This window comes from Oncorhynchus clarkii, chromosome 17, assembly GCF_045791955.1.
Source record: "Oncorhynchus clarkii lewisi isolate Uvic-CL-2024 chromosome 17, UVic_Ocla_1.0, whole genome shotgun sequence".
In the NCBI taxonomy this organism is placed as follows: domain Eukaryota; kingdom Metazoa; phylum Chordata; class Actinopteri; order Salmoniformes; family Salmonidae; genus Oncorhynchus; species Oncorhynchus clarkii.
The window spans coordinates 80,228,434-80,250,357 of record NC_092163.1 but is presented as its reverse complement, the minus strand read 5'-3'; the positions used below and the strand labels follow the sequence as shown (position 1 = coordinate 80,250,357).

The window sequence follows — 21,924 nt, the reverse complement described above, 5'->3', positions numbered from 1 at the left end:
TAGGTTAGATCTCTGTGTAGCCTAGTAGTTAGATCTCTGTGTAACCTAATAGGTTAGATCTCTGTGTAACCTAGTAGGTTAGATCTCTGTGTAGCCTAGTAGGTTAGATCTCTGTGTAACCTAATAGGTTAGATCTCTGTGTAGCCTAGTAGTTAGATCTCTGTGTAACCTAATAGGTTAGATCTCTGTGTAACCTAATAGGTTAGATCTCTGTGTAACCTAGTAGTTAGATCTCTGTGTAACCTAGTAGTTAGATCATTTGAAACACTAATGTATGTTCAGTGCCAGACACAAACACTAAGAGAGAAAACAACCCAGTCTAAAAACTAAATGTAATGTAGCTAGGCTAAGCACCACAGCCTTTAGCTGCGTGCAGACTACATCGTTATTCTGCTACTGTAACAATGCTTCTTGTAAGGGTTGAAGAGACAACCTCTGTGTCTGTAGATGTGGTACATCTGGGAAGCAGACATGATGTGTGATGTGTCACTAGAGTGGCCACGGTCTTAGCCATCATAATAGCTGAGGTGCTGATGTCCTATCGCCACTAATCAAACAAGGTCTCTGTCGTCGCACATCGGATGTGCTGCTTCAGTCGCCAGAGTCAGGGTCAACTCTGCCTGGCAGCCAGCCCTAGTTTACACACCCACCCCCAGCCCTGGCTTCCAGGATACACACCCACCCCACCCCCAGCCCTGGTTTCCAGGTTACACACCCACCCCACCCCCAGCCCTGGTTTACACACCCACCCCCAGCCCTGGTTTACACACCCACCCCTAGCCCTGGATTCCAGGTTACACACCCACCCCACCCCTAGCCCTGGTTTACACACCCACCCCTAGCCCTGGTTTACACACCCACCCCTAGCTCTGGATTCCAGGTTACACACCCACCCCTATCCCTGGATTCAAGGTTACACACCCACCCCACCCCTAGCCCTGGTTTACACACCCACCCCTAGCCCTGGATTCCAGGTTACACACCCACCCCACCCCTAGCCCTGGTTTACACACCCACCCCCAGCCCTGGTTTACACACCCACCCCCAGCCCTGGTTTACACACCCACCCCCAGCCCTGGTTTACACACCCACCCCTAGCCCTGGTTTACACACCCACCCCTAGCCCTGGTTTACACACCCACCCCTAGCCCTGGTTTACACACCCAACTCCAGCCCTGGTTTACACACCCACCCCTAGCCCTGATTTACACACCCACCCCTAGCCCTGGTTTACACACCCACCCCTAGCCCTGGAATCCAGGTTACACACCCACCCCAGCCCTGGCAATGCCCACCAACACAGGCTAGTCAAATCAGTAGGAAGACCACCCCCCCCCCCCCCCCCCCCCCCCCCCACCCCCCCCAGTAAATGGTTGTGAGTCAGCTATACAGGGATAGTGTCTTTCTAAGATTTAAACATTACACCACCTTCCTTCCAGGTGAAAATCAATCTAGACATTTCAATCCTTTGAACGTCACTCTGTCTCTCCAACGTAAGCAAGAAAGGCCTCAACCTAACGCTGCGCGGTGCAGTTCGGTGAGTCGTCTCAGGCAGCATTGTGACTACTGATGTTTTGATTGAAGGAATTCGTGTTGTCATCTGCGTTCTGTGAGGAGGCTTTCACAGTAAACACAGGGCCCGTTCTGTCTGACCTTCACTAACCCTAACATAACAGAGACAAAAAAAACAAAAAAAAAGTAAAAACCTTTCTTTCTGGTCCTGAAGAGACAAACAAACGGGTGTGTATCTCTTCTCCAATCCACTAAATGTAGAGTTAAGGTGGAGTGTCGCCTTGGTAACGTCGCACCACAGACTCTCTTTAACACCCGAATCATCACTAGCTCTTTTAAACTGATGCATGCTGGGTCTTTCTCTGTGTCTGGTGTGTCCGGACGAAAGCCTTCACTTAGGCTGTGTCAATGTGTGAGCGTGTTTGAACAAATAGAGGACTGTGTGTATGTGCGTGTCTGTCCACGCGTGCGTAGCCTATGTGTATGTTGGGGGGGAGGGGAGGGGAGGGGAGGGGAGGGAGGGGAGGGGAGGGGAGGGGAGGAGGGGGGTGACAACAAATCACTGAGTAAAGTAAAACTCTCAAATAGAGGACACTGTTCCTTGTTTTAAGTGTAAAGAGACACAGGTCAGTGTGAAAGCAAAGCTGTTTAACTGTGAGAAGTAGCATATAGCCCTGTCCTCTGCTGCCCCATCTCTATTGACGAGGCAACGTACCAAACGGGACTCTATTTCACTTTACAGCGCCATTTGGGATAGAAGCAGAGGCTCATGTCTGCCAGGTGGAAGAGGACATTGTTTAGCCCCCACCAGAGAACAGAATACACGATAAGAATATAACTTTATTGTCCATCCAGGATAGAGTTACACGATAAGAATATAACTTTATTGTCCATCCGGAATAAGGTTACACGATAAGAATATAACTTTATTGTCCATCCAGGATAGAGTTACACGATAAGAATATAACTTTATTGTCCATCCGGAATAAGGTTACACAATAAGAATATAACTTTATTGTCCATCCAGGATAGAGTTACACGATAAGAATATAACTTTATTGTCCATCCGGAATAAGGTTACACGATAAGAATATAACTTTATTGTCCATCCAGGATAGAGTTACACGATAAGAAAATAACTTTATTGTCCATCCGGAATAAGGTTACACGATAAGAATATAACTTTATTGTCCATCCGGAATAAGGTTACACAATAAGAATCTTTATTGTCCATCCAGGATAGAGTTACACGATAAGAATATAACTTTATTGTCCATCCGGAATAAGGTTACACGATAAGAATATAACTTTATTGTCCATCCGGAATAAGGTTACACGATAAGAATATAACTTTATTGTCCATCCAGGATAGAGTTACACGATAAGAATATAACTTTATTGTCCATCCGGAATAAGGTTACACGATAAGAATATAACTTTATTGTCCATCCGGAATAAGGTTACACGATAAGAATATAACTTTATTGTCCATCCAGGATAGAGTTACACGATAAGAATATAACTTTATTGTCCATCCGGAATAAGGTTACACGATAAGAATATAACTTTATTGTCCATCCGGAATAAGGTTACACGATAAGAATATAACTTTATTGTCCATCCGGAATAAGGTTACACAATAAGAATATAACTTTATTGTCCATCCGGAGTAAGGTTACACAATAAGAATATAACTTTATTGTCCATCCGGAATAAGGTTACACAATAAGAATATAACTTTATTGTCCATCCGGAATAAGGTTACACAATAAGAATATAACTTTATTGTCCATCCAGGATAGAGTTACACGATAAGAATATAACTTTATTGTCCATCCGGAATAAGGTTACACAATAAGAATATAACTTTATTGTCCATCCGGAATAAGGTTACACGATATGGGCCATTCTTTTTTTATTTTTATAAAATATTACGATTTGACTTGCAACATAGATCAAATCACCAGGGTGAACTGTTGAAATCAAAGACATTAGGCCTTTTCACAGAGCATTGTGCTTAGCACCAGGCTAGACTGGCCCCGGGGTACATTTTCCCCAGGCTAACCTGTCCCCAGGCTATGTTCTCCCCCAGGCTAGACTGGCCCTGGGCTAAGCTGTCCCCAGGCTATCTTCTCCCCCAGGCTAGACTGGCCCCGGGCTAAGCCGTCCCCAGGCTATCTTCTCCCCCAGGCTAGACTGGCCCCGGGCTTAGCCGTCCCCAGGCTATCTTCTCCCCCAGGCTAGACTGGCCCCGGGGTACATTTTCCCCAGGCTAACCTGTCCCCAGGCTATGTTCTCCCCCAGGCTAGACTGGCCCTGGGCTAAGCTGTCCCCAGGCTATCTTCTCCCCCAGGCTAGACTGGCCCTGGGCTAAGCTGTCCCCAGGCTATCTTCTCCCCCAGACTAGACTGGCCGTCCCCAGGCTATCTTCTCCCCCAGACTAGACTGGCCCCGGGCTTAGCCGTCCCCAGGCTATCTTCTCCCCCAGGCTAGACTGGCCCCGGTCTAAGCTGTCCCCAGGCTATCTTCTCCCCCAGACTAGCATGTGTTCACATAAGCATTTGTTAACCCTGGGCTAAGTATTCACACTGGTATTCCAAAGCCCTAGAATAAACGGACAAACAAAACAGCCGACATGTTATCTCTGACACATGACCACTGTTCTAAACAAGAAGGTATGTATTAAGACGTGAAGCCCTCTGCTTCTGGCCTAGCAATCGATTTCCAACAGTGACGGTTTGTATAAACCTTTCTGTTTACCTGTCCGACATCAGAAAGAAATGTTTATTTTTTATTTTTCTTATGTTGATCTCGCCCCTGTACAGAGAATGCTGTCAACAGTATTATTATTATGGATATATAAAATTAAATGTCAATGGAAAAGCTATGAAAACAGAGGGAAATGGAGCGTTTTCTGCCCTTCCAGCTGTAGAGTTTGTAGCTTTAGTTATTTTTTTAAAGTGAGAAGACATTAGACAGCCTGCATGGCAACCACTTTTGTAAGTCATGGCAACCACTTTTGTAAGTCATAGCAACCACTTTTGTAAGTCATAGCAACCAATGTTTTCGCACAAATTAAAACATTTTGGTTTCTGTCCTCAAAATGGAAGGATTAGATTATATAAATTGACTTATCAAACATAATGAATAAAACGTATTATAGCCATCACCAGCATAATGCACAAAACGTATTATAGCCATCACCAGCATAATGCACACAACGTATTATAGCCATCACCAGCATAATGCACAAAACGTATTATAGCCATCACCAGCATAATTCACAAAACGTATTATAGCCATCACCAGCATAATGCACAAAACGTATTATAGCCATCACCAGCATAATGCACAAAACGTATTATAGCCATCACCAGCATAATGCACAAAACGTATTATAGCCATCACCAGCATAATGCACACAACGTATTATAGCCATCACCAGCATAATGCACACAACGTATTATAGCCATCACCAGCATAATGCACAAAACGTATTATAGCCATCACCAGCATAATGCACACAACGTATTATAGCCATCACCAGCATAATGCACAAAACGTATTATAGCCATCACCAGCATAATGCACAAAACGTATTATAGCCATCACCAGCATAATGCACACAACGTATTATAGCCATCACCAGCATATGTCAATTCAGTGAAAGTGCTGCTTTTGTGATTGAACACATTCTCGGTGTTGTTTTCGACCTCCATTTCACACCGGCTATTTTGGCACCGTTTGTTTTTTTTAGGGCTAACCCTGCTCCAGAGCACAGCCTGCTAGCACCGGGCTAAAGTTGGTGCTATCCCACTTTACAATGTACAAGTGTGATCACACTCGCTTAAGCCCTGGGCTAAGGTGCAGTGTGGAACGTGCCTATTAAAAAGCAAAAAGATGAAAGCATCGTTGTTCCTTGTTTGGACCAAAATCGGGGTTTGACTGCATGACCTAACAGAACAGCATGCAAACTAATAGTGACTAAGAGAAAAGAGGAGGGGCTGAGCTGTTTGAGTGACAGGGGGGCGGGGCTTGGTGTGTTTCGGGGAAGTAGCCGCAAGAGAAGAGAAGAAAAAAAGAGTCAACTAATAAAAATGTACTTTACGCGCAGCTGAGTGACGTTAGAACATGTTGAATGTGATAAGGATGTCTTGGGATAAGGATATCTTGGGATAAGGATATCTTGGGATAAGGATATCTTGGGATAAGGATATCTTGGCATAAGGATATCAAGGATATCTTGGGATAAGGATATCTTGGCATAAGGATATCAAGGATATCTTGGGATAAGGATGTCTTGGGATAAGGATATCTTGGGATAAGGATATCTTGGGATAAGATGAGGCCCAGAATCACACAACTACCCGCCCTGACACCCCTCCTGATACCCCCTCCTGACAAACCTCTTCCTCCTGACACCCCCTCCTCCTGACACCCCCCCCCCTACTGACACCCCCCTCCTCCTGACACCCCCTCCTCCTGACACCCTCCTCCTCCTGACACCCCCCCCCCCTCCTTACACCCCCCCTCCTGACACCCTCCTCCTCCTGACACCCCCCCCCCTACTGACACCCCCCTCCTCCTGACACCCCCTCCTCCTGACACCCTCCTCCTCCTGACACCCCCCCCCCTCCTGACACCCCCCCCCCCTCCTTACACCCCCCTCCTCCTGACACCCCCCCCCCTCCTTACACCCCCCTCCTCCTGACACCCTCCTCCTCCTAACACCACCTCCCTCCTCCTGACACCTCCCCTCCTAACCCCCCCCCCCCCCCCCCCTCCTGACACCTAGTTCACCACACACACACTCCTCCACTTCAACAAACAGGGCCATTCAGAGACATCAAAAAGCACCTCTATGCATTGACTGTGTGCAGTGCTGTGGAATTAAACATCTCACTACACGACTCCTGTTGAGCTTGTCACTGTTGACAGAGGCTCATGGTAAAAGCTGCTCTCAGTTAAAGAATATTAGTTATGGCGAATTATCTATAGAGAGAATTATGAGATCAGATAATATAGGATAAGATGGTTGTAATGACTCCTAAACACACAATCAGGACGTTACACACAGACACAACGACAATAGACGAGAATGACACAGATCGAGCATATGTCTGCTTTAACAACTAGCCACTTCTTACAGATACCGTATGGAAGTTTAGCCTAGTTAGCTAGGCTAATTGCTTACGTCAAAATGTTGGGGTTTGAGTGTTGACTGCATGCTTCAATAGACCTTTCAGAGTTGTGTAGCTTTTGTTATTCTATAAAAGAAGCAGGATGAATCATTAAAAAACAAGAGAACAATTGTAGATGTCTGAAAATACTTTATCCACATTTTTGTTAAGTGGGAGACAAAGAAAGTCTTCTGTCAGATTGATGTCTCAACTATGGTTGAGTAGGCCTCAGCCTACTTTTACGACTACAATGAACACACTGTTTGGAACACCAGAGCAAATGCAAACTATTGCTGTTTCAGCCAATATCGGTCCCGCCTTTGTGCTTAGTCTGCCTATAAAAAAAAAAAAGCACACTGTCCACTAATCATTTTGAAAAAGGTATTGAATAAACCTAAGTTAAGGTATTAAAAATAAAAAAAAATGTAAAAATGTTTTGAAGGAATATTGATTAGCAGAGACAGATAAAAAAAAATAAAAAATCTATAAAATGCCTTGGCCATAAACTGTTTAGCCTACAGTACAAAGTAAACAACAACATGTAAACAACAAACAACAACATGTTTACATCAGGCCTTGGGAAAACAAACCAGTAGGGATAGGGACAATAGAAGCATCACAATATTTTCCCCCCCCCATGGCTAAAAAGACAAATATGAAGCAGATCAAACTATGTGTTCCTTTAAAAACCTGCTGTATGATGTAAAATATTGTCTGTAGATTGGAAAAGGCTGACAAAATAATGATGTCTGTTTCCAACATTAGGGCTGTTTTTCTTTGACTGGGGGGGGTGTGGGGGGGGGGGGGGGGGTGGGGGGGGGGGTCTGTGGGGGGGGTGGGGGTGGTGGGGGGGTGTATATGGTTACATATCAGGATATTTTTGACGATATATCGTGTCGTTTTGACAATATCGCAATATTATTTTTGTGACAGTTGGATGTGTCTGAAACAAAACTCCAGAATTTTTCCTTCGTAGCTTGTTCTCCGTTTTCTTTTTAAAATAGGGAGATAATTAGTTTACAGCCATTTTATTTCCACGATTGATCATTTTCTCATGGCTCTCGCTCTCTCTTGTCCCTCTGCAGCAGACATATGCTTAGCAATACATGTATGTTCAGAACATCGAATCGCAATGAAATCACAGTAATCGCAATACATATAGAATCGTGAGGTCCCTACTGTTTTCTTAAAGAAGTCACATTCACTGCATGTTTTGTTTCCTTGCTACGATACTAACGAGTATCCCAATACTGGTATCGTCCCGGCCCTACAAACAAGTCTGTCTGTGCACCATTTGAAAAGTCCTATTACCTACAGAACGAGTTCTATTACCTACAGAACGAGTCCTATTACCTACAGAACGGGTCCTACAGAACTAGTCATATCCTAACCTACAGAACGAGTCCTATTACCTACAGAACTAGTCCTATCCTAACCTACAGAACGAGTCCTATTACCTACAGAACTAGTCCTATCCTAACCTACAGAACGAGTCCTATTACCTACAGAACTAGTCCTATTATCTACAGAACGAGTCCTATTATCTACAGAACTAGTCCTATCCTAACCTACGGAACGAGTCCTATTACCTACAGAACGAGTCCTATTACCTACAGAACTAGTCATATCCTAACCTACAGAGCGGGTCCTATTACCTACAGAACTAGTCCTATTATCTACAGAACGAGTCCTATTACCTACAGAACGAGTCCTATTATCTACAGAACGAGTCCTATTACCTACAGAACTAGTCCTATCCTAACCTACAGAACGAGTCCTACTACCTATAGAACGAATCCTATTATCTACAGAACGAGTCCTATTACCTACAGAACGGGTACGATTACCTACAGAACGGGTCCTATTACCTACAGAACTAGTCCCATTCTGACCTACAGAACGAGTCCTATTATCCACAGAACGAGTCCTATCCTACAGAACGAGTCCTATTATCTACAGAACGAGTCATATTACCTACAGAACGAGTCATATTACCTACAGAACTAGTCCTATCCTAACCTACAGAACGAGTCCTATTACCTACAGAACTAGTCCCATTCTGACCTACAGAACGAGTCCTATTATCCACAGAACGAGTCCTATCCTACAGAACGAGTCCTATTATCTACAGAACGAGTCCTATTACCTACAGAACGAGTCATATTACCTACAGAACTAGTCCTATCCTAACCTAAAGAACGAGTCCTATTACCTACAGAACTAGTCCTATCCTAACCTACAGAACGAGTCCTATTACCTACAAAATGAGTCCTATCCTAACCTACAGAACGAGTCCTATTACCTACAGAACTAGTCCTATCCTAACCTACAGAACAAGTCCTATTACCTACAGAACTAGTCCTATCCTAACCTACAGAAAGAGTCCTATTATCTACAGAACTCCAGTTTGAATCCTCGTTTTAAATCAATACAACATGTTTTACCTAGAAGCATCGAGGCGGCAGGTAGCCTAGCGGTTAGAGCGTTAGACCAGTAACCGAGAATCTGTCGATATGCACTTGAGAAAGGCACTTAGACTTAACCCTAATTGCCCAAGGGTTGTCACTGATAATGGCAGACCCTGGCAGTCACCCCACTCTCCGAAGGTGTCTCAGGGAGAGGTAGTGCATGCAACAACCAACCAAACAAAACAAAACAAAACATTTCCAATTCACACATACGTATGTGCGAAATCAGACAAATATAAGAACCCACCATTATGTAATTATATAAAAGGGTTAGGGTAGAATATATATTTATTTTTTTTCACCCAACAAAATGACCTTCAAGGAGCCCTTTAAGTTGGAAGAATACAGCTACGGTACCTTTTCAAACTATTAAGAAAGTTGTACAACTTTATGTTCTCGAAAGAGTGAGGGGAAAAAGGGGATGCAAGTACTTCCACATTATCACAGGTGGAGCTACATTTGTACATTTGTTGCTATTGCTTCACTTTCCTACTGAAATGTCTGAATCTCCCTTCTTTTCCTTCTGGATCCAGTAGCTTTGTTGTTTTCTTTTGCTTCACTGCAACACTGCAGACTGATCATTAAAGGGGCATGCATGACTCGCTCCTAAACCTTTCCCCATACCATTTAAGACAACCCACCGCAGGTTATTTACAGGCAACAGAGCAGGAACATGTAGGTTAGGCTCCAGACGCAGCTGAAGTGTGGACTATTACACAGCCCTGTGTGTACTTCAGCAGACGAAGGCAGTGAACCAAATAGCACCCTATATCGTATATAGTGCACTACTTTAGACTGGGACCTTGGTCAAAAGTGGTGCACTATATAGGGAATAGGGTGGTATTTGGGACGCATTGAGAAAGTGGTGCTGCCTAAGAAGACCGCTGCTACCGCTCACAGAAAGATAAAACAAGACGACAGCTGCTACCTCTCACAGAAAGATAAAACAAGACGACAGCTGCTACCTCTCACAGAAAGATAAAACAAGACGACAGCTGCTACCTCTCACAGAAAGATAAAACAAGACGACAGCTGCTACCGCTCACAGAAAGATAAAACAAGACGACAGCTGCTACCTCTCACAGAAAGATAAAACAAGACGACAGCTGCTACCGCTCACAGAAAGATAAAACAAGACGACAGCTGCTACCGCTCACAGAAAGATAAAACAAGACGACAGCTGCTACCGCTCACAGAAAGATAAAACAAGACAACAGCTGCTACCTCTCACAGGAAGATAAAACAAGACAACAGCTGCTACCTCTCACAGGAAGATAAAACAAGACAACAGCTGCTACCGCTCACAGAAAGATAAAACAAGACAACAGCTGCTACCGCTCACAGAAAGATAAAACAAGACAACAGCTGCTACCTCTCACAGAAAGATAAAACAAGACGACAGCTGCTACCGCTCACAGAAAGATAAAACAAGACGACAGCTGCTACCTCTCACAGAAAGATAAAACAAGACGACAGCTGCTACCGCTCACAGGAAGATAAAACAAGACAACAGCTGCTACCTCTCACAGAAAGATCCAGGCTGCATCACATCCGGCCGTATAGTACTACATGATGTACTAGGGTAATGGAGAGGTGGTACTACTATATTACTACATGATGTACTAGGGTCATGGAGAGGTGGTACTACTATATTACTACATGATGTACTAGGGGAATGGAGAGGTGGTACTACATGATGTATTAGGGTCATGGAGAGGTGGTACTACTATATTACTACATGATGTACTAGGGTCATGGAGAGGTGGTACTACTATATTACTACATGATGTACTAGGGTAATGGAGAGGTGGTACTACTATATTACTACATGATGTACTAGGGTAATGGAGAGGTGGTACTACTATATTACTACATGATGTACTAGGGTCATGGAGAGGTGGTACTACTATATTACTACATGATGTACTAGGGTAATGGAGAGGTGGTACTACTATATTACTACATGATGTACTAGGGGATTGGAGAGGTGGTACTACATGATGTATTAGGGTAATGGAGAGGTGGTACTACATGATGTATTAGGGTCATGGAGAGGTGGTACTACATGATGTACTAGGGTCATGGAGAGGTGGTACTACTATATTACTACATGATGTACTAGGGGAATGGAGAGGTGGTACTACATGATGTATTAGGGTCATGGAGAGGTGGTACTACTATATTACTACATGATGTACTAGGGTCATGGAGAGGTGGTACTACTATATTACTACATGATGTATTAGGGTCATGGAGAGGTGGTACTACTATATTACTACATGATGTACTAGGGTCATGGAGAGGTGGTACTACTATATTACTACATGATGTATTAGGGTCATGGAGAGGTGGTACTACTATATTACTACATGATGTACTAGGGTCATGGAGAGGTGGTACTACTATATTACTACATGATGTACTAGGGTCATGGAGAGGTGGTACTACTATATTACTACATGATGTACTAGGGTCATGGAGAGGTGGTACTACTATATTACTACATGATGTACTAGGGTCATGGAGAGGTGGTACTACTATATTACTACATGATGTACTAGGGTAATGGAGAGGTGGTACTACTATATTACTACATGATGTACTAGGGTCATGGAGAGGTGGTACTACTATATTACTACATGATGTATTAGGGTCATGGAGAGGTGGTACTACATGATGTACTAGGGTCATGGAGAGGTGGTACTACTATATTACTACATGATGTACTAGGGTCATGGAGAGGTGGTACTACTATATTACTACATGATGTACTAGGGGAATGGAGAGGTGGTACTACTATATTACTACATGATGTACTAGGGGAATGGAGAGGTGGTACTACATGATGTATTAGGGTCATGGAGAGGTGGTACTACATGATGTACTAGGGTAATGGAGAGGTGGTACTACTATAGTACTACATGATGTATTAGGGTCATGGAGAGGTGGTACTACTATATTACTACATGATGTACTAGGGTCATGGAGAGGTGGTACTACTATATTACTACATGATGTATCACCTGGAGAGGTGAAACTACTATACAGGATGTATTAGGGTCATGGAGAGGTGATACTACTAATCTGTGTGCTGTTTGCAAGTGAGACATTTATTGTGGTCCGAACGGCAGTCTATTCCCTACTACATAAAGCACTACTTTTGACCAGAGCCCCCTATGTGTTGTAAAGGGAATAGGGGTGCTGTTTGGGACTTGTGCACTGTTTTCAGTGTCCAGAATGCATTCCAAGTCACTACTAAAAGCACTTCCCATTGATTATTTAATTACAGAGCAGCTCTGAGGCACTACATCAATGTTGTTTCACCAAATAGTGAAGGTATAGAAATGACCAAATCAAACTAAATACCTTATCTTGTTTCCAGATGTAAAAAAAAAAACACAGAAAGTGGAGAGCCACAAACCAATAAATACATTTAAAAAATGTAAACATCTGAAAATAGGACAAGAGGACATAATTGTATAAACGTCTTGTCTCTCAATATACAACCTAGCGTAGCAAACGTAGAAGAAAGACCTGAAAATAGATCCCCTACATACTGGTCTTGACGATAAGGAGAAGAAAAAGAAAAACTGTTGTGGGAGTTTCTCTTCTGCATTGTTCAACCAATCCGGTCAATGTGGAGGAGGAGTTAAGACGGAAGTGTTGTATTAGGGTCATGGAGAGGTGGTGCCTTTTTTTTTTTTTTTCACTCACCAAGTAAGGAGTTTTTGTATAGAGGTCAATGAAAGTGTCGAATTTGGTAAACCCCCCCAAAAAATATGGCATATTTGCTATGTGTGACTTATTTGATCTAATAGAATATTCGTAATGATTAGGATGTTACGGGTTGTACTGATATAAGTGGGACATGTTACATCCCGGAAACTTTACGAAACAAAAAAACAGTTGTACCTGGTTGTCACTTGTTACCACAGCCACAAACTCATAAACCCCGCCTATTTCTACAATTGCTCTTCTTAAAATGTTTTTTTTTTAAACTAACCCTAATCTTAACCACACTGCTAACCTTACGCCTAACCCTAACCATTAAAAACAAAAAGTAAAATGTTTTGCTTTCATTAATTTTTACAATACACAGCCAATTTTGACTTTGTGACTGTAGTAACTAATGGAAGCCGTTGTACCTGTTGTTCACACATGTATTTGCCCTCTCATTGGCTAGAATGGTCCCACCTGATCTTGCCTCTTCCCAGCTGGGTTCCATTTTTTGAAGATATTTACTTGAATCGTTAGAGCGGCCCACTACAGCATCTTGTTAATATAATGGATCATCTATGGTGTCACGTTGTTAATGTCCAGGAGAAGAAGTCAAGTCACAAGCTCTCTCCATTTCCCCTAAAAACCCGGAACTTCCGGTTGTTGGGGATTCGGCAAAGGCTAGTTGTTCATTATTATAAACTGGGGGTTTTAAAGCCCTGAATGCTGATTGGCTGACAGCCGGAGTATATTGGGGAGGCAGGGTAGCCTAGTGGTTAGAGCGTTGGACTAGTAACCGAAAGGTTGCAAGTTCAAATCCCTGAGATGACAAAGTACTATTCTGTCGTTCTGCCCCTGAACAGGCAGTTAACCCACTAGGCCGTCATTAAAAATAAGAGTTTGTTCTTAACTGACTTGCCTAGTTAAATAAAGGTAAAAATATCATACCATTGGAATCACATATTTTTTTTTTTACTGCACTAATTACATTGGTAACCAGTTTATATTAGCAATAAGGCACCTTGGGGGTTTGTGGTATATGACCAAGTATACTTAGCTGTGGTATATTGGCCACACCCCCTCTGGCCTTATTTTAAACCCCTGAGGTGCCCTTATTGCTATTATAAACTGGTTACTAAAGTAATTGGAGCAATAAAAACAACATGTTTTGTCATACCCGTGGTATATGGTCTCACAGCTGTCAGTCAAATCAGCATTCGGGGCTGGAACCACCCGGTTTCTAATGCTTCATTAGAAACAGCTTAAGCTTCAGAATGCAGTGCCACTCCTAACAGGCAAACCGCCAAGGTTTCAAGTATCTATGACTAAATAGGTTATGAATCATTTTGGACCAACACCTCCCAGTGAATCAGAACAATAAACAAACATACAATGGTCTATTGGGTAATTAAAAAAATGTTACAATATATTTATATTCCTAAGTGTTTTAGTGCACCTCAGGGAAAAAAACACTCAGATAGGTCACGTAAAAATACCAGAGAGACTCACACACAAATACCTCGAAAGATAAAAAAAAAAAAAAAAAAACAAGTGTGATGTTATCAAGAAAACATGTTTTTTTAAAGGACCACACAAACATATTGAAACCAAAAGGGTTTTCTAAAGAATGAAAGTGTGGTATGGTCGTAGCCTTCATAAATGTTTCCCTGACATATGGTGGTCTGTCCTCACACAGAGAGAAATCTTTTTCCGCGTCCGGGCCATACAGAGATTAGAGATACCCCCCCAGCTGGAAGGTTTCAAACGTCTCCATGGAGAAGGGAGACGTGAGTCAAATATTAAAAACACATCCCCCGGTAAAAACAATTATAACACACTTTTCTTATTGAACCAAACCGTGTGGCATTTTGATGTGAATCAAACAGTAGCGGAATCGAGATAACTGCGTTACATTGTAAGATTGCAGTAAAAAATGTTACAGTGCGGTGATGCACAGAATCTAACGCATCCGGACTCATATTTTGATTCAACGTTACCAAATTGGACCACAAACTGTTCTCTCACAACGCAAGAAAAGCCCATGTGTGCAAACAAATAGCTGTAACCTACATTAAATAAATAGCTACTGGCTCCACTAGCCTGCCTTAATGTGGAAGTGGATCTAGCCTAATAAATGTTTTGCGCAAATCGGTGGCTATAGTGCAATAACATTGGGTAGAATAAGATCAACTAGTAGGATTTATTCATATAAACTACATCTATATGTTAAATGAAGAAGGTGGGAAAAGTATTAGTCTACTCAGCTAATCTAACCTAACATGATATAACGCATAGTTAATGTAATGAGATCTAGTAAACTATTAGACTGTATAGTAGGCTAAGGGTAAACAACATGTCCAAGGCAGGCCATGAAAAGTAGAATTGCAATAATGCTGAAATAACAAAAAGTTAAATCGCTAGCCATAACTTCACCTTGCAAACCTCACTGTACAGTCCTAGTGTTTCAGTGGGATACCGATATAACTATAGTAACAGCATAGACACCCACGATAATCGGGTTAAATAAATAGTCAAAAAAAAACAAGTGTTATTAGCTAACTACATACAGTACGTTAGCGCATACCATCTCGTACAGACACCACATATATCCTTGCACATATGCACCTGTTTTTAGGCCAGTTTGAGAGCCATGAAACCGGCCAGCAGCGACGTGACTAACACCGGCAGCTGCGAAGGGCAACACAGTGAGGTCTGAAATAGCAGCAGGCAGAAGACAAGGTTTTAATAGCCATCTAGGAGGACCCACCTCGGACAATGCTAGATAGCTACAGACAGATATCTGGCTATGGCTTGGGCAAGTTTTGTGCCGTTCTGTAGCTTAATAAAAATGCACCAATTAGCTATCCGTATATACACTTACCCGATTGCATTCACCGAATTCACATGAGTTTGCTTGGCTAAATGTGTAAATGCTCAAACTGAATGGCATGTTGACTTGCCCGTTCCTCTCCTGTTTGTATCCACAGAAGGGAGAATAAGAATGATCGCTCTCTCCTTCTCCTCGAGTGTTCTCCCTATTCTCAAACACTTTCACTGACAGAGCCGGCAGACTAGATCAGTAGATCCAAGAAACATCAACGCCACATAGCAGACAGGAGCAGAGATTGATTTTTATGTTGTTGTTGTTTTTTAAAATATGAAGCCTTTATTATATCGGAAACTGACCTTTTAATCTGTGGCATATATTATGTTCCTTGAAATCCTCTTCTTTGTAGAAGGACTGAAAAGAAGAACCAGCGGCAACGACCCAGGTGAAGAGAGAGGAACTCCTTCTCTGGACGTCTCCAAACAAGTATTAAAGGTGTTCCGCTGTCGTCTCTGCTAGATGGTAGTGAGTCTCCACAGGAAGCTTGTGTTCGGGTCCACCACCCTGCAGAAGCCCCCAGCCTACCCTAATAAACAAACGCACCACCGGTATTTGAATACAAGTCCTATTCTACTTGCCTTCTCTGCGCTGGTAGGTAGGCAGCTTCTGAAAATCAAGTTAACAACAAAAAAAATAATAAGAAAAACCGAAGGATAACAAGCCCAGGGCAATCACATGACGGGCTAAGTAGCAAAACCACCTCCCGGATCAGCTAGAGAGGTCTACACTCATTTAGCCAGCTCTATCCCTCCCTCCCTCTCTTTCTCTCTCTCTCTCTCTCTCTCTCTCTCTCTCTCTCTCTCTCTCTCTCTCTCTCTTCTCTCTCTCTCTCTCTCTCTCTCTCTTTCCCTGAGACGCACACAAATGTCTCCTAGCTACGTCTTTGAGCTGTGTCCGAGGAGCCAGAGCCAGCCCTTTAGGAATGAATTCTCCTCCACTCCACTGGCCTGAGTGGGAGGGAGGTAGCGCCTAGAATTACTCCGCCCCAAATTGTCTGTCCACCTTATTTCCACCGTCCTCTAAAATAGTCTGCCATTAAGCAGCAGCCTAGTGGAAAATAATCATTGAGAAATATGCATAGTATTTCAGACCGTTACCACAGTGACTCAAACACATGAACATGATTAGCCTAGAATAGGATTGAATAGAATAGAATACAGTAGAATCTAATAGAATGGAAACAAAAGATCCCATTCAATTACATGTGATTATTAATAATTAATAATCCAATCGATCAGTCAACCATTGAATCAATCAAATGTATTTACCAAACCCTTTCGACAACAGTTGGCACTATTAAGAACCCAAATGAACTGCTAAATGACTATTGTTAAATTGTTAAAAACCTCTTAATTAAGGATCAGCCCCTTTTTTTAAATTTTCTCCTAAAATGACATACCCAAATCTAAATGCCTGTAGTTCAGGCCCTGAAGCAAGGATATGCATTTGCTTGGTACCATTTGAAAGGAAACACTTTGAAGTTTACTGAAATTTGAAAGGATTGTAGGAGAAAATAACGCATTAGATCTGGTAAAAGATAATATAAAGAAAAAACCAACCTATTTTTTTTATTTGTTTTGTACCATCATCTTTGCAATGCAAGAGAAAGTCCATAATGTATTATTCCAGCCCCGGTGCAATTTACACATTGGCCGCTAGATGGCAGCAGTGTATGTACAACGTTTATCTGATCGAATGAATCATTGCATTTCTGTTAAAACATTTGTATCAAGGCTGCCCAAATGTGCCTAATTTGTTTATTAATAACTTTTCATGTTCAAAACTGCACTCTCCTCAAACAGTAGCATGGTATTCTTTCACTGTAATAGCTACTGTAAATTGGAAATTTGCAGTTAGATTAACAATCATTTAAGCTTTCTGCCAATATCAGATATGTCCTGGGAAATGTTCTTGTTACTTACAACCTCATGCTAATCCCATTAGCCTACGTTAGCTCAACTGTCCCGCAGAGACAGTTCACGAATCCTGAACACGTTTTTTTAATATAAAATGTTTGTTTTACAGTACATATTATTGTACAGTACATATTATTGTACAGTACATATTATTGTACATATTATTGTACAGTACATATTATTGTACATATTATTGTACAGTACATATTGTTGTACAGTACATATTATTGTACAGTACATATTATTGTACATATTATTGTACAGTACATATTATTGTACAGTACATATTATTTTACAGATATATGAGCAAAAAGGTTAAAATTACGGACACTCTTATACAGAGCAACTTACAGGAGCAATTAGGGTTAAGTGCCTTGCTCAAAGGCACATCAGCAGATTGGTCACCTAGTCAGCTCAGGGATTTGAACCAGTGACGCTTCAATACTCAATGCTCTTAACCGCCCCCAGATGGCATATAACAAATATGACAAAGGAGTAGGCAGGCCTAAGTAGGATTTATTGACCACTAGCAGCCATAATTCTGACCCAATAACAGTTCTTTTTCACCATAATTCGAACGTAATAAAAGTTTTTATTCACCTTAATTCTGACCCAATCACATTTCTTATTCACCATGACTCTGATCCAATCACATTTCTTATTCACCGTGACTCTGATCCAATCACATTTCTTATTCACCATGACTCTGATCCAATCACATTTCTTATTCACCATGACTCTGATCCAATCACATTTCTTATTCACCACAACTCTGATCCAATCACATTTCTTATTCACCATACAGCTGACAGCCCATGTTGTTGAGACGAGACATATCATATGATGTGGTTAACGGATATGTAAAATACAAGTCCTGGCATTGTAAGATTTGGAAGGTGTCAGCAATGCCTGAGCAGATGAACGTGCCCTGAATCTTCTCTGGTGTTTGATGGGAATTATTGAAAGAGTGTCTGGAGCTAAGAACATGGTATGTGATTCAAAATTATGCAATGCGCTCTGGAATCTGAGCCGGATTAACCGCAAGTAATTAGCTTTAAAACTGCAAAAATTACTCTCTGCCACATGGCAAAACGTATAGAATTGCAGGAAATTAACTTTGTCTCTGCAGTCAAGAGGGGAGAGATTAAAGTGTTTAAGGGCCCCCCCAAAAAGGTAGGGCCGGCCCTTAATCAGTTACCCAACCAAGAAAGGGCCCCCCCAGTTACCCATGTGGGCCACCTACCTCCTCTCCTCCCCCCATCTGATGATTTGCAGATCAGGCAGCATTGAGATTGGGCTCGTGTGATTGGTGATTGCTGTAAAATTATTTTTATATCTATATATACATTTCAATGTTTCTCTGCCTGGGCCCTCTACGGGCTTGGGCCCCCTACGGTCTTAGGCCCCCTATGGGCTTGGGCCCCCGGGGCTTCAGCTTCTATTAAACCGTCTTATTATTCGGGCCCTGTAAGGAATAATTTGTCATTTTCTCTGAACTAGACTGCCTGATAATGTAAATCATATCCTACAGTACAGGGGATTGCCCGCCTGTAGTTTAACATAGGCTACTGTTTCTGCTATATTATACCAACGTGAGCTAGATCACATTATAATGTCATGTGTGCAGACTGCAGAGCACTTCCTGTTTAGTTTTAACAAAGGCCACCGCATTTGTCATATACCATCAGGCACAATTGTCTGTATATTATCTCAGGTGTAGGCTGGATCGTTTCTGAGGTTATGCTCAATGTTAATTCACATTAAAGGCACTGTCTCGGAGAGAGCTATGTACAGAATGTAATAAGGACAAATAATAAGATAACCTGAAGAGAAAGCAACATGTAAAGAATGCAGGTCTCACTGTGACACTGTGAACGTCAATCCAAGGCGATCCATCTGAGAGTGTCTAATAACAAGTGACCAGGAAATCTCTCCAGAGAACATTACAGTTTGCCAGGCTTCAAATCCTATTATCTTTTTTTTTTTTTTTTTGTCTTTTTAAGATGCACGTATTAGTGAACCATGACTGAGTCCCAAACGGCACCCTATTCCCTATGTGCTTCTTTACTTTGGAGCAGAACCCAAAGGGGTTTATAAGGCCCATAGGGAACTGGGACCCATAGGGCTCTGGTCAAACTATATAGGGTGTATGGTGGTGTTTGGGATGCATAAAAAAATCTGTTACGCCTCAAGAGAATGTATTGTCACACATAAAGTGATGATTCTGTATTTCTCATTATGGGAAAATATGGTTAATAGCGCCGTATTGGAAGAGATAATATAATGAGGACTTCCTGGATGAAAGCTTTTCGTAGTATGTCAAGTTATGAATTGGCAATTTTGATGGAGAACATCATTGTATACTCAAAGCCAAACCCAGGTACACACATTGACCAACAGCTAATAATTTGTCTTGCAGTAGCATATTATAGCCACATTATCACCCCAGACATTGCTTAGTGTGTTTGAGGGTGTTCTGGTGCAAATTATAATGTATCAGACAGATATTAACATGGTCAACATCTGAGTGAAGGTGTGTGTTTTCTACTTCGAAGCACCATTGACCCAGTCAGTTAAATAGCCTCCCCAGGACATCTCAGTAAATATGCTGCCTCCCTTATTAATATTGCATCTCAACCTCATAAAAATGGGACACAAAACACTGAAAGGAGGAGGGGAACTGGGAGCAGAGAGAGGAGAGAGAGAGAGAGAGAGAGGGGGGGTGGGTGGAGAGAGAGAGAGAGGGGGGGTGGGTGGAGAGAGAGAGAGAGGGGGTTGGATAGAGAGAGAGGGGGGGGGGTGGGGAGAGAGAGAGAGAGAGGGGGGGTGGAGAGAGAGAGGGGGGGGGTGGAGAGAGAGAGAGAGAGGGGGGGGTGGAGAGAGAGAGGGGGGGTGGAGAGAGAGAGAGAGAGAGAGAGAGAGGGGTGGGGGGGGTGGAGAGAGAGAGAGGGGGGGGTGGAGAGAGAGAGAGGTTGGAGGGGATAAGAGACGAAAGAAAGGGACTGGCAGCATGAGCAGGGTGAAGGGGGAGCAAGGAGAGAGCCGGGGAATCAGGTAGAGAGAGCAGGAGCAGGAGGAGAGGGAGCGCAAAGAGACAGAGTGGGGGGGGGGGGGGTGGAGAGCAGAGAGAGATGGCTGAGATAGATGGAGAGGAGAGAGGGGGAAAGAGAAAGGGGAAGAACATAGAGAGAGCATAATGAGAGGGAACCGGGGGATGCTTATAAAGGTAAGCAATCCGTGCCCAGACGTTGTATTCCACGTGGTCACATGGTCTATGGTGGTCACATGGTCTATGGTGGTCACATGGTCTATGGTGGTCACAGTGGCTAATGGATCATCAATATGCATGGAGCTGACGGATGACAGCGTCAGCAGGTTATGGGAGATAATGTAGAAGCCCTCTCATCATCGTCACTTCCTGTTGACGTGCAAGATTATTCTCGCGGGTTCAAAGGAAGTATACTGTAAATGTTGAATAATCAACCTTTTTTTTTGTTCATGGATCATCAATATGCATTGGAAAAGGACTTCAGTGGTGTCTGTTTGAGGAAGACAGAGGAAAAGGATATGTACTGTTTTATTTTGATGCTTCTACACATGGTCTTTTAAATACGGCCTGAGTGATAAGATCACAGCATTTCCACCAACTGGGTGTTTGTCAGTTTAACTTCACCTGACATGACCCACAACTATATGCTGTATACTGCATATTAGCCCTGATCTCTCAGTCCTGCGGGGTTGTGATGTGGAAGCCTTATTTCTCATCTTTTCCAGTCGGCATGCAGGCTTGTCTTAGCGGTCACGGACGGGTATACTGTATGATTCACATTATAGACTGATTCATATTGATTCCTCAAGGGCAATTCAATAGGGCAACCTGAGTAAATGTTCAGTTGAATGTTCAGTTTTTTGTTCCGCAAAATTTAATTCTCATCAACCTTATTCTGTATCTGATCAAGCTTGGTTACAGACAACCTAAATATTCATACATACAAATCAAATCTTTGTTGAAAATGTGTCCTCCTTGCAGGTGTATTTTACATAGATTGATTAAGCAATATGATGATGACAACACTACATCTTGTCTTGCTCATTGGAATAGAATCCAGGATTAGAGGTTCCAAGCCCTTTCTATGTATTCTATTAGAATAGAACCCAGGATTAGAGGTTCCAAGCCCTTTCTATGTATTTTATTATAATAGAATCCAGGATTAGAGGTTCCAAGCCCTTTCTATGTATTCTAT

At 42.5% G+C, this 21,924-nt stretch overlaps 1 protein-coding gene across 4 annotated transcripts in view; it reads right to left on the bottom strand.

The window, feature by feature from the left end:
* Window positions 1–21,924, bottom strand: part of LOC139371462 (dystroglycan 1-like) — a 117,689-nt gene that overhangs the window by 85,169 nt on the left and 10,596 nt on the right. The window contains exons 1-2 of one of the 4 annotated variants that reach the window (XM_071111894.1): window positions 15,759–15,920; window positions 15,503–15,589 (exon numbers count right to left, since the gene is read on the bottom strand). The exons of 1 other annotated variant lie outside the window; for it this stretch is intronic. The gene's annotated coding sequence lies outside the window, so the exon portion shown is untranslated. Of the gene's footprint in view, window positions 1–15,502; window positions 15,590–15,758; window positions 15,934–16,063; window positions 16,700–21,924 lie in introns of those variants that run through there. 2 more of the 4 variants (XM_071111892.1, XM_071111893.1) reach the window with 2 other exon arrangements.